Consider the following 14,592-nt stretch of genomic DNA (forward strand, 5'->3'; position numbering starts at 1 on the left):
ATAATAAAAAAATTGGATGTTCTGGATGTTCAAAATTCACCTACAGTAAAGCAGCCAGCATTAAGTACTCCAATGTATGTGTCAGAGAGAGCACACTGTTGAGTTGGCTGGGGGAGATGCTTTTCTGTGCAACTAGGGTTTCAGGCAAGCTAAAGGCAAAGAACTCTGCACTGGTTATCTTTACAATGGGCTGGTATTTTTATTTATTTATTTATATATTTTATTTATTATTTGTGCTGGTGTCTTTCTAATGATTCTCAATGAAAAGCAACATTTGCAGTATTCAGTGGAAACTTTGCTGTAAGGGAATTCTCTAGAGAGCATTTCTGTGGTGAAACCAGAGTTAGGAAATCAGGCAGTAAAGGAGATCTTTGACACGTCTGGAGATCTTGCTGATGATTATGCACAAAGGGGACCATGGGAGAATGAATTGCCACTGCTGCCACTACCAGGCAGATTATGCTCACTAGAGACCTTTTGTGAATGTAATCTGCAGGAGTGGCACACAATGCTGCACTGAGGCATATTTTGCAGTTTCTATTTCCAGTTTAAGTTCTACATGGCATATTTACTGCTGGCACTTTCCTTTCAAGACTAGTTACATCTGCCTGCAGACTCCTCCTTAAAAAAGAGCAGATTACTTGTCCATGGAATTAAAAGTGCTGTCACTGATGAAATATGCATGTAACATACCAGCAGAAGGTGGTCACTGGTGGTGTTTATGAGGCAAACCAAAAAAATTAGCAGGATGCCAGTGTACTTACCAGCCTCCTAAATCCACTTCTTGATCATAAAGACTCTTTGTTCCTTAAGATGTCCCTTCAGAACTATAACAAAACTGCATCAAGACATCAGCTGTGGGGATTTTCGGAGGGGGGGGGGGGGGGGGCGTGTTTTTGGACTGAAATTGCTTACATAGACGATGATCATGAAAATAGTTTAAAGCTTATCACTTGCAGTGTTCAGGATTACTTTGCCAAGCAAGAGCAGAGCTAAATTAATAGGCTGTATGTAACAAACCAGGAAGACTGTGGGAAACAGAAGAAAACTTACATGCATCAAAGTATTCTTTCTAGTTTGCAGCACATAGGAGACAGTATTCATTTTTAGGAATAAAAAGCTGATTCTTCCTTTACTAAAGGAGATGTTATAATAGAAATGTCAGCCCAGCCAGTCAGGTATTTCCCCCACCCTCAACAGATGAATAGCTCAGAACAAAATCATTCAAGATTTTGTGTGCAAGATTTACCAAGTATTCTATGTTTATAATCATATTTGCAGTACAGGTTACGTATACATCACTGTGTTTGACCCACAGTTTTACATCAGGCTCCTCTGGGGCTTGTCTCTCAGTGCAATTATTAATTTGGCCCCTGGGGAGAGACAGGGGTGGTGCCAGGTTAGCAAGGTACCAAGGCTGAGAGTAGCATCTCCACCCAACAAATCTTGTGACTAAGGGAATTTTAGCACTGCAATAAATACTTTCATCTGATTTCACAGCAGCAGTACTGACTCCCATCTGTAAACCCAGTCTTCTCTAGAGGAAAACAATGAAAACAGAAGTTACTTTCTAAATGACTAAATAAAGAGAGTCACCTATACTGAATATTTTTCATCCTCCCCAGCTCAAGTACTCCAGAAAGATCCATGATACCACTTGTACTGTGTGGGCTTGGATTTTTAATCCCATGTGCCCATAATGCTTCCTGATCCTGAGCTCAGTTCCGTCCCACCAAAGCAAGAGCAGGCAGCTCTCAGGCCACAACACTATTATAGATTGTCCCAGTACCAAAAAAAAAAGGATTATTTCTAGTTTCCTCATATAGAACAGAGATGAAAATCATCAAAGTTCAGATAAAAATAACCTGTCTCCCACATCTATGCAGTCTGGTTGCTTCCAAGACCTTCAGGCCTCTCACTTCTCTCTCACTTCTCTGTCACTGCATTCATTTAATCTAGAAATGAAAACTTCCTAAACTGTGAATGACATCCAGTTATAAGTGAGGTGTTTGGATAAGCCACTGTGCTTCAGTTTGATTTTTTTTTTCTCTTGGTCCTTCACCTTCATTCATGTGAATTTGAACCCTCAATTTCTGCATCAGTACCACACAGAGTGGACACAAAAGCAGTGCCTGGTGAAAGCCATGAGCAATTCCAGTACATTTCCAGCTTACTGTGAACGTTTGGAAGGACAGCACTCTGCATGGCATGCAGGATCTTTCACTGCCAAGTTCTTGTGTGGAGACAAAGCTTCTGTCTCAGGCAATACAATAGATGCCCTCCAAACTTACAGACATGAATAACACTCTTCTAGTAACATCTTTCTTTACACTGAATGTGGACATTGATGCAGAGTTAATGCATGAATAAGGCACTTAAATATTTCAAAACTTTCTGTGGCAGTGGATCTTCCAAGAACACTGAAAACTGTCAAACCTCTTCCTCCCAGTCTCAATATATTTCTGGGGGGGAGGACATAAAGAAGTGTTATACAATATCTGGAAATGATTCAGTTGGAAAGACCATAATGTCTGGTCAACTCCCTTAGTTCTAGCACATCATCTGCACTCTGCTACTTCAATTTCTAGAATAATGTAATCCAAGAGGTGAAAATCTGCTATTATTAAGACAAGAACTGCTCATGGTATTTTCACTGGGGATTCCAGTCTCCTCAGGAGAGAATTTAATTTCTTCTCTCCCCTGTCTCATCCCCCTCAAAAGAGGTGTCCCAAAAAAAATCCAGTATCCAGTGGTCCAGATGCTCATGGGGGTGATGAAAGACCATGCTGAAGTCTCTCAGGAGTCAATGTGTGCCCGAACTGCAGCCTTCCAAAGTGAGAAGTCCACCTTTCCCTGCCTTCCAAAGGGCTAAACAAACTTCAAACCCCAAAATTTATTTTAAAAAAGCTTTTGTTTTCCAGTCTGCCATAACCATTATTTTATCCCAGTTCCCAATGAGTAAGATTTTCTAACTGTAACACCACAACATATTCTCTCTCATTCTTTTCCTCTCCATCTCTTCTTTCTGCATCAAGCACCATCTGAAGTGACAGACAGGCAGACAATGCACCAGCCTTTTTAAATCCTACTGGGAAGCACGTGTGAAAGAGAAGTATCAAAACCATCCAAAACCACACAAAAAATATAATAGCAAGGAATTAATTAACCTGTCAAGAGAGAAGCAGACATTATTGTTCTGATGAGCTTTTTAGATTGTGGGTTGCTTCCTCTTGCCAGGTGCAGCTGCAGTGATAGCAGGGGGGAGCTCACAAAAATACTATACCACCAGTCCAGAACAAAATCTGGCCTTCAGACAAATGGCCTGGCCAGGCACCCAACTCAATACCAGAGCTTGCTCCAGAGAAAATCAGACAAAGCAAGGATGAGCTTTTTGTATGGATTCGGGGTTTTTATTTTCCATTTTGCACAGCTGGCACCAATACTCATTTCTACTGAGGAAAAAAAAAAAAAAAAAAAAAAAAAAAAGCTGTCTGGAACTCAAATGGAACCAAATATATGTAGCTGTTTAGGCTCAGCCCTATGAAATACTGAGCACCTCCTGCAGTGGAAACAGTTCTCACTGTTACCCACGTTAACATATACAGCCTTCTCTTTTGGCTCCATCGGCAAAAACTTTCTGGGGTTCAGAAATTTCTCTATGTTACATGAGGTTACATCACTACAAAGATTAAGAGGGTTTGTTGAACTTGGCCACTACACAAGCCTCCTTATTGTGGGGCCTTTCTTGTTCATAATTTCACTGTAGTTTATTCATAAGGTAAATGAGTAGGAAACAGCTAATTTTTCAGGTACAGATAACTGTGGTGCAAAGAGCAGACAGTTATTCATTGGTGAGGGGGGGTTGTTTTCGGTTTAGTTTTTTTTTTTAGATCTCAGCCATAAAATTTCAGCTGAATCTCAATATCAATAGGCATCCTAGGGAAGACATACAAAACATAGCCAGGGAAAATATTCTAAAAGCTATGAGAGATATGTCAGGATGGAGTTTTGATCACTGAATATAGATCTACATTTTAAAATAAAGGAAGTTTTATTTCCCATGTCACATGTAGGGATTTCATCAAGAATTTTGGCTACCAAATGCTATCAAGTCATATAATGCTTCAGATATGAAGTCTGAAAGAGTATGTTTCAAAACTTTGTATTAACAGTTTATTTCAAACACATGAAAAATTATGAAAGGTATGACCAGAAAAAAGTATTCAAATGTCTAGATTTAAATCCCTTTCCATCTACCACTGGTCAACAACCCAAATACTCAGATGTCAGAAACTGAGGATGAAGCCTAGGAAGGCTTTTGTGTACTTGTAGATAGACCTGAGCCCACTCTAGATGAAGCGACCACTGGTACATTGCCATATTCACTGTCACAAATCCATGACCACACTGGACCACCAGAACAGGAAAACATTAAGTCACTACCTCTACTGGTTGAGTTAAAGTATTTTTTATTTTATTTTTCTTAATCTGATAATAGTACTGTCTGAAGAAATGATTATATTTGTTTTCTGCTGCTCTCAGTTACCGAAATATGCACATTGCAAGAGGTTAAAGAGGCCACGGTGTGACTTTGCTATAACTGATTTGACCATGAGGTTCTTGAACTTTCCAAGGAAAGAATATAAGGTAGGCAGAAAACTTCCAAGCAAAATGGGTCAAATTCTGTGTAGACAGAGCCAGATATTAAAACGTTTTAGTGGTTTCTTGGCTGCAAAAAATGACAAAGCATAAAATCGGCTCATGCAATACAGGGTCAATTTCCATTTATGAACAGATGCACATGGAATCAGAAGCAGCTTATTTGAAAACCTGTGCCTGTGAAAGAACATAGAAGGCAATAAGGCAAGTCACATGCCAGAGCAAAAGAACTTTTACCAGTTGAATGTGAATTACAAGGCACACCAGGGAGGCAGGAGGCCATTAGGTGAGACTCAGTGTGGTATACATGCACCCGTTATAGTGCAGCAACAGCATGCACAGGAAAGGACACCTTTCCATATTTTCCTTCAAATCCAGGCTTCCTGTAATGCTCCCAGTACCAATGACAGTCTTCCAAAAATATAAGCTGATTCAGGCTTGTAGTCCTTTAGTGCCTGATCATCACCATACAAGACCTGATTACAAACGCAGCTGCACTGGTGCAATAACAAAATAACTTAGAACAACACAATGAAGTTTCATGCTGTTGGAATGGAGAAAAGAAACAAACTAAATCTCATAGAACTGGGGAAATGAGAGAGTAAGCCAAAAAAAGTAACCTAGGCTGGCAATGTCAGATCATCTGAGACAGTGACTGCAATTCAGAGTTTGCAATGAGGCACATGCTTAAGAATCTTACTAAGATAGCAATAAGCACATAGATTTTGGTAATGTGATGCTGAATCCATGTGCCCACATACACATAAGCTCACTCAATGTGCACCGACTGCTGCTGTACTGATCTGCAGCTACGAGGTGCAATAAAGTTACAGAGAAGCCGTAAAACAAAACTTGACATCCATTGCTCAGAACAGGGACTTAACAATCTTTATTTTACTCCAAATAAATCTGGAAAAACTCATGTAATTTCAAAGTACCCAACAAATATATTCAGTACAGTCTTGTAAGATATGCAGACACACAGCAAGATCCTGATTTATGTGACAGGGTATGTGAGAAAGCTCCAATTCTCCCAGGTCCTGTTAAATATCTCCACTAAGCTAATGGCATGGTAGAAGTGTTCATTGAACTAAATCTGGATGATATGTATGCATCAAGCCTTTTGAATCTTTACATACCAAACCAGCCAAATTTAAAGTGCTCAGTTGTCGCTGTAAACCAGGCATGAGTGGATAAGTTGGTGTAACAGAAAACATCAGTAAAATAAAACTTACCCATCTGTCCCCAAGGCACTTTTAAGACTATGACACTGCCTTTTTAAAGATTACTAGCTGGAATGACTTGTAGGAGACAAACAGTTGATGCTATTTTCAAGCATTATTTTCATAAAGTGAGTCCTAATTTCTAAGAATAGTCCTAATAATTATGCCACATAATGTACTCAGTACAAATGAAAAAATAAACACAACCTTATTCAACCTCTGGTGATATTCTTATCTTAGATGCAACAGAAGCTGATGAAATGCCAGCAGAAATGTTTTGAATTAAAGGCTGATTAGAAGCCTCATTTTGATCTTCAGCATGAATTTACTTTAAACCTCAGGCTAGACTTGAGAGCTTCTATCATATGTGGGCTAACTAGCTCACGGAGGAAACAGGAGGAATTCCCAAGTTAGGAGTGAAAGAAAGGCTCACATACTTGATACATAAAAATAAAACTTTTTTCAATTCAATATCCTTTTATTTACTTTTTAGTAAGTTACATGCAAGTAGGGTGATTTATTTCAGAGACTTGCTGCCACCATGCAGTATTGAAGGAGCAGTTCTTCAGAATTTCCTGGTTCTCAGATACATGTAATTTGGACAGTTGGTCTAAATCACAGATAAAAAACACAGTGAGGCAAAGGTTTAAATTTTCTGACGGTCTTCCTGTTCTGCATATGTAAGTGTTCTTGTGTGTGTTTGAATATTCTGTGCAGTTCTAACAGATTTTAGACTTTCAGCCTACATTCCTACTAAGGAGAAAATTCTAAGAAATAAAGAAAATGTAAGAACCAAGAAAAGGTAATAACATATTTCATGTTTTGACTACTGTAACAAAGTACCACCACAGAAAGACAAAATAAATCCAAGCCTTCAAAAGTTTATTTCTCAACCTGGTGGACTCAAGGAAAAAGTAACGAAGAAGGAAGAACCCACCAGGTTCTCCAAAAGCAACATGAGATATTGGAATGAAACATTAAAATAGGAGTCAGTCTACACGAGGGAACATATTAACAACTGGAAGCTGGAGAGTACCTTTAAATGAGCTGTTCTTAGCCCAGCAGTGTAGCAGTGCACCACAAATAACTGTAATTCCTTTTCTTCAGTGAGATGATTATTTACAGTTTTACCCCTGGAAGAAGTATCCTGATTCCTCAAGTAGACAGCCTGGTTAAGGAAAAATGGGACATGGACAGAACATATGTTCTGATCACTAGTACCTATTTAACATAATAAGCCCTTCACATGTGTTTTGGCAGTCATTTGTGCCACAATCAAAACCAAGCTTTCCATAAACATCAACCACCTCCCACAGAAAGACTGGGTTTAGATGTGTAGTTTAGACTCAGACTGTGTGTAGATGAGATCAGACACTTTTAGTATTGCACAGGCACGTCTGCAGGTGGTGAATTAACACTGAAAATTCGTGAGGAAGGAGCTGATCACAATTACCATAACTGGAAACCACCGAATATAAGAAGTGTTCCCTTCTGTCGGTGTAACAGTTTTGGGAATTGCTCTTGTACATTTGGTAACAAAGGACAGAGAGAAAGAGCTGCTTATTAGAAGACAGGATCTCTCCCTGGCAAATGTACATAACTGAAAATATGCCATAGCTATGGGCTGCTCTGTAACTTCCCCAGCGTACTAGATCCTCAATTCAGGATGGTTTTAGAGTATATCAAAAGAGAGACCATATTCTCACCAGGAACATTAAAAAATCATCTTGTCTTTAACCTGATCATGCAATAGGCAATTGATTTGTTTGCTTTCCTAACAAAAAGGTAAATAAATATGCCATAAACATTCAATCTGCAATCTTTCTCTCTTGCCAGTATGTAGTTGGTTTCTCATAGCAACAACAGCTGTGCCATTGTCAACAACAGGCCACTTGAGTTACTGCAAACCTGGACTAATTCCACTGAATGTAACAGTCCTGCATGTTCAGTCCTTCATCATAGCTGTGCCCCTGGTGCCAGCTGGAAAGGCTGGTTCATGATGGTTCAGCAAGCCAAAGGGCAGCAAACAGCCCTGGGCATAAGGTCCTAGTCCCTAGTGGGATGTCCCAGTCCCTCTCACCTCTCACCTCCTGGCTCACCTCCTTTGGATGCTGCTCCTACAGGGATGCAGGAACAAGTGGAGATAAAAACAGATAGCTACATGTCCTCCAGAAACCACTGAGCAGAAATAGCTATGCAATAGTGAAAAACAAAGGCAACAGAAACCCAGGTTGGTTCAGCAATTTCAGAAGTCCGGATTCAAAGTGGTGTGTCAGGAGCAGCATCTGACCCACCATCAGCTCACTGTGATGATATTAAATGTTTTATCTTTGTAGCCTCTACTACATTCTTCCTTTTGGCCATCAGTCATGTAAAGTACCTGATTTCATTCTGCAGATTATCAGGCCATTTATTGGTAAAACTGTTTTCTGCCCGTGACCTTCTCCTTAATATCTAGTTGACCTTGGTCAAACTCCCAATTAAAGATTCTTCCTTCATCAGAAAACTGTTTATATACCATGTTTTCAGCATAATAACACATCAGTCAAGATGCCAGCAGTCACTAAATGCAGGTTTCATGTTCCACACTAGGTAGCTGTTTGCTTCTCTAGTGGCCTATAAATTTCACAGTACCTAATAATGCATGAAAGCAGCTAAATAGGAGGAAAATTATAACAATACGAACTATAATGAACATTTCATTGCAGCTTACATTGCCAATGTCCAAAATTCTGGAAATATTACTGATCAAAACACTATTATTTCTGCACATAACACAGTGAATTATTCCCTCTTAATATTTAACTGTAAAAGAAACTGTCTAGATAAAGTACATGCAGCATTCCAGAAGACATGGATTTAATCAGAAATCAATCAGCATATATACCCTTTGAATTTAATAATGAAGAACTGTCAGTGCAAGTTGAAAATTTCCCAAGTTAGATTTCACCATAGTTACTAGCCTGTTAGAAGAATACAAAATATGATCTTAAAAATCCCTGTAACCAATTGACTACATGTGTCAACTTGACTTGAAAGATTAACTTAATTATGTAGAAAGGGGGAACTAGAGCTTGTAGGATTGTTGGGATTTAAAACTCTTTGATGTATGTTTCTTAAGTGCTGAAATAGGGCAGTTGAAACCACATAAAATACTATGAAAATGTGCTTTGAAATTCTTTGAAAATATAAGGTGCTACATAGCTGCTATTACAATTACTGTATTTAAAATGTCCATGCACAAACCATCTTTGAATGGCAAATGTTACAAAATCCTTAACCAGGCTGGAAGTTATCTCAAAGAGGTGCTTTTAAAGCATGTTTTCTAACATCCTGTAAGTTCATGCTATTGTAGAAATAATAAATCTCATCAAAGATAGTGGAAAATAGGCCTGCATTGAAAATCTAGCACTTGCCTATTTTTCTCAATTGGTATATATGTGCCAATTCCTTCCAAGCTAAAAATCTCTCCCTTTTTCAAGCTCCTAGGTTAATAAGGCCAAATACAGAGGTAATAGTTGTATGTGACCATGTGACCTACAGCCCTCAAAACTATCAAAACTATGATATAAAAGAATCTCCTAACCTGTCCTCTGAGCTTGGAGGTGCACCAAACTGCCAGCTGACTCCTTGTTGTGTCTTCATAAATTTCCAGGAAACATACAGGTTCTCCTTATTAAGAGCTGCCCCACTTGGGGAATTTTAAGGTCTATGTTCTCCTTAAGCTCACTGGGGTTCCAGAAAATAGATATTCTCTGACATTTACAATGAGTCTGCACAGAATTCCTGCCTTCTAGTCTCTTTTTATAGTCAACAGAGAGAGTGGGGCAATTCTAAGTTACCATTCATCTGGCCCATGAAGAGGTCTCCTTCAGAACAGAACCACAGGGCATGAGAGTGGACATTTGACTGTGGATTATGGAAGTAGATCAGTCTGAACAACACTGTGCACGCCAACATTTGAGAAAAGGCCTCCCATCTTCACTTCTAATGCACTTGGGATACAAATACCATTGAAACAACCTGAGGATACTTCAGAGAGCAGACTTCTTAAGACGAAAGGCTGATAGTGGCAGCAATTGTACTTGGAACTGTTAGGCTTCAGTTACCCTAGTTTTGAGGAGAGGGAGAGTACAGATGTAAAGTTTACATAACATGAGGAAAATCTGAAACACTGAATATGAGATTTTGTATTGGAGAGAAGGTTCAAAATGTTTACAGACTTGTAAAATTTCATTTAAAAAATCAGTGAGATTATTTTACCTCTGAAATAATTTCATTATGACCAGACAGCATCATATTCTTCAGGTATCTTTAAAAAAGTCTATTAATTTTTTTTTTTAATTTCAAATCAAAATGTTGGCCTCAGATCCTGAAACACAACAGAATAATTTCTGCTTGTTGCATCTCAGACTATAGTTATTCAGCAGCTATAAAATTATGTCCCAAGAAATTTCTACTAAGTTAGTCATTAAAGGAAACTGTAATGTAAGAGCAGGTTTTCAAATACTGCAAATGCATTGTTAAAACCAGATCAGAATAAATTTTTAGCAAAGAATGACATTGCAATTTCATCAGGAAACAAAGTGTGACATCTTAATTCCATCTTGAGATACAGTCTGATTGGCTGAATGACTGGCCAATTCTTTCTGTTAAAAAGCAGGTATACAACCTAGGGTAGAGAAACAATCAGTTATTAACATCTACAAATGAACCTCTATCTTAGGGCAACAATGCACTGTAATGAACAAACATTCTTATTTTAAATACAAACTGAGAAATATTTTGCTCTAGAGAAACAGCACACAGGAACGTTTAGGAGAAAAGTATCTTAGATACAGTATGATTTAAGGAGTGCTTATAACTCCAGGGACCAGTGACATTTCCTGTTACACTAGCAAAATTCTATTTAATAGGAGCAAACCTATTAAATCAGGGATTTCCTGGCTATTGCTCAAGCTAGACATCATGACTAGAAGAACATGAGTTCTGAAGGTCTCCCCAGAGACCTACCAACAAGACTGGATTTTCAGAGATCGCTTCATTGGGAATTCAAAGGTGTCTTAACACACACACTCAAGTAAAACCTTCCAAAAGACTTCAAAGCTCTTCAGAGGCACCGAAAGCTGCTGAGAGCAAGAGTGACTGCAACACAACAACCCTTTTCCACAAACATTAACAAACCATCACAGCACACCTCTTCTGCATCTTTGTTTTAAAAATTAAGAAACTGACATTTAATAAGGTGAAATTAGTTTACTAACAGGAGGTTGGAGTGAGTGTCCCTCCCATCCCATCCCATGCTACGCAGACACATGTAGTACCCTCGCTAGTCACTTACATCAATTTTCAGAAGAATATCTCTAACTCACTAAAACTGCCATCATATTTTCTGGTTTACCTAAATCCAGTCTAATTTGGCTACTTCTCACTCTGACTACAAAACTACTAAACAAGCCTAATTCTCCCTCATGTTCCCAAGTAGAATGCCACTGAATGCAAAGATAAGAGAAGTAATTATAGACCAAACAATTTCTTTTATGAGAAAAAACAAAAAATCCACTTTCTTTTTCAAAAAGATTCTTCAGGTTTTCTCCATTGTAGCAATGCTTTGAAGATATACAATGCTACATAGCTGCTATTACAATTTACAATTACTGTATCTAAAAATAAGCTATTAAGGTATCATAGAAAAACTAATTTAGAAAAACAAATATATACCACAATACTCTATCTCTATAAAAATGCAGTCTTGAATGTTTTTATGAGCTTGTTTCACAACGTACATTTACACAGCCAGGATACACAGAGGCCAATGTTAATATCCCCTTCAAAACATCTGAAAAATGAGTCAATAGTATTTACAACCAATGTTCTGTTTCCTAGACATGCTATCATTACTATATTTTCCTAACTTAGATATATTTTACTGTAATATATTTTGCATTTCTTGCTTCAGGATTTTTTATGCAGGTAACAACAGCAAAAATAAACAGACAAATAGAAAACAGTAACCACTTTAATATACCCAAAACAGGTGGATGATTATTTTGTTGCTTGGTGAAACTTTCCTGTGTAAGAAATAGCAACAGGTATAAACTAACAAAAGCAGATTCATAAGCACTGAGTGCAAGCATTAACTGAAATAATGTCCCTCTGGATTGAAAACTAAAGTTTTCAGATTGCTGATCTTTAGAATTGCTGAAAAATGCATCTATTTATACTCCTAGGTTTTCAGCATATTAAGAGAAAACTTTGACTTGTTGCCTCGCAGATGCACCTTTAGCCTCTATGTTCTCTTTTTTGTTCTGGAACATATGAAAAAAATAATAATGATGAAAGTTCAAAAGAAGCAAAAATGCACTCTTTAAATCTTCAAAGCTTAGAAATTATTAGCAATTAGGAATTAGAAGCATTTAAATTATTAAAATTCAAGTAAAAATAAAAAATTTTGACAGCCTTTGAAGGCATCATTTAACTTCATTCTCTAACAAATAAATATGGTTTTCATATAATTAAAAAGTATCTGTGATACTTCCCTTTTTATTTTTACATCCTTAGCCTACACATATAAAGACTGCATCTTCCTATGGAATTATGAATGCAAGACAAAGCAAGGCAAAACAAAAATCTAATGCTCCTTGGTTAAAGAGGAAAATCAAAGCAAAAATTCAGTACCCAAATAACTCCTTTCCCTATTGCTTCAGAAGTAATAGTGAAAAAAAGAAAGCATTCTGTTCTCTCACTTGATTCCACCATCCACCAGTAAGCCTCCCAAGGGGAAAGGATGTCTGACTCATGAACTAACGCCTTGGGAATTCTCAGAACTCTTAAAGTATTTAGTTGCCTTACTCTCCTTGTCCTTCATCCCTAGACATCACATAATGTTTAAAAACTGCCTGAGTCCTAACAGATAGGTTCACATGTGAGCTGAACTGCTGCAGCTTTCATTTTTTGCCATTCACATACCAAACAGGGATTAACTATCAATAGACTGTAGAGACCTAGAAGAAACTTCAATTTAGGGAAGTAAAATGGTGGTGCAACATCTTTTGGTTTGACTTTTAAATTTCCTTTCAGATGATGAAAATTTCTTCAGTGGCATTTTTATTTTAACTGTAAAGTTAAGTTCCCATACATTTATAACTCCATGAATTTTTTTTCTCTCTCCAAGAAGGCTTATCTCTACCTCTCTTGTATGGACTGTGTCCACCTGCTTACAAATATTTAACAGTAACTAATTAGACATAAAACCAGGAGCCTTCCTGTTGCAGATCCAAAAATAATAAAATTGTGCTTGCCCTTGAGATGTTGTACATCAAAGAGGCTCTTCAAGCAAGCTAAATGAACAAAGATCAGAATGTTCAGCTCACATTTCACATGAAGAGCTTTGATATTTGCAGCATGCTTCATTGGCTTACTTATTAGTGCCTTTCTCAGGGTTTGTAGGGATTAAGGCAGCATTTCTGACTCACTACCAAAACCAATGGAAGCCAATAGAAAGGAAGAATTCAATCAAACATATTCATCAAATATGTTATCATATAATGTAAAACAGCATTCCTCCCCTTGTTTCATCTGCCACCACTTAGTAAGAGGCCTGAGAAGCCTCTGTATTTCATTGTTCAAAGCTCAGAAGATAATCATGACAAAGCCCTCCCTGAACCTTCTCAGTATTTTCCACCTCTGCAAATTAAAAGGGCAAATTTATTTGTTGCTTCACAGGCAATTTCTCCTCACCTTCAGGCACCTGCCTCTTAAAATATGGAGGCGGGGGAGAGCAGAGGAGATGAAAACAATAAATTTTTCCTAACATTCAACAAAACCTTGGTTTTTATACAATCCTCTCCAGAACTGTATTTTCCTTGCAGGTCTTCTCAATGAAACATTGGGATTGTTGATAGTCAAGGAGCTGTGAAGAGTTAAAAGAAGGTCAGAGAAGCCAGTAACAAGGAAAAATGCAGCAAAAAAGGCACTGTCACGGAGCTGGAGGGTATAACTATCAGTACAAGTCCAGGACTGTCATTTTGAAAGTTCGTGCTATGAGCAGTCAGCAGCTTGGGTGGTGAAAAGCACGTCCCATGAGACAAGTACACAGGAGTTGAGGCACACTTCAGCCCACAAAACACCTACATGATTGCCCATGATGTGTCAGCATCTGGCCCTCAGAGTACATTACCATGGGTGAGTAAGATAATTTAGCAGTACGGTTTACACTTTACAGTAGGTGCTTCACAGCAGAGGAACAACATGGGCACGACACCAACTGGAATCCCTTCCACAAGAGACCACGAAAGCCATTGCCACTCTGAGAACGTCCATTTGACTAAGGGGCTGAAACTGATGATGTTAGATGGGCAAAAGAAGTGAAAGAAAAAATTAAAAGGAGGCAGGGAAATGTTTTTGCCATTGACTATGAAGGTTACATATAAGATAACATTCAGAAAGAGTTTCAAAAGATAACAGATGATTTTTGCACAATTTCAATTCTACTGGACTCAATTGGATATATCATTTAACTATTATTCCACTTGTCATGTAAACAAGGAATAAAGGAAGATATTCGAATACTTGCTTTGATTGCATTTCTTTTTTGGTATTGAAATGGCTGCTTTACATAATCTCAAATTCCAGTTGACTCACTATGATACTCATTATGAAATAAACTATGAAATAATGAGTTACAGAAAACACACATTTCTGCAATGGT

General features: G+C 37.9%; 1 protein-coding gene across 11 annotated transcripts in view; it reads right to left on the bottom strand.

Annotated features, from left to right (window-relative positions):
- The window catches only part of KCNC2 (potassium voltage-gated channel subfamily C member 2), a 100,761-nt gene that overhangs the window by 22,944 nt on the left and 63,225 nt on the right, over nucleotides 1–14,592 (bottom strand). The gene's annotated exons all lie outside the window — the stretch shown is intronic.

This window comes from Motacilla alba, chromosome 1A (genome assembly GCF_015832195.1).
Source record: "Motacilla alba alba isolate MOTALB_02 chromosome 1A, Motacilla_alba_V1.0_pri, whole genome shotgun sequence".
Lineage (NCBI taxonomy): Eukaryota > Metazoa > Chordata > Aves > Passeriformes > Motacillidae > Motacilla > Motacilla alba.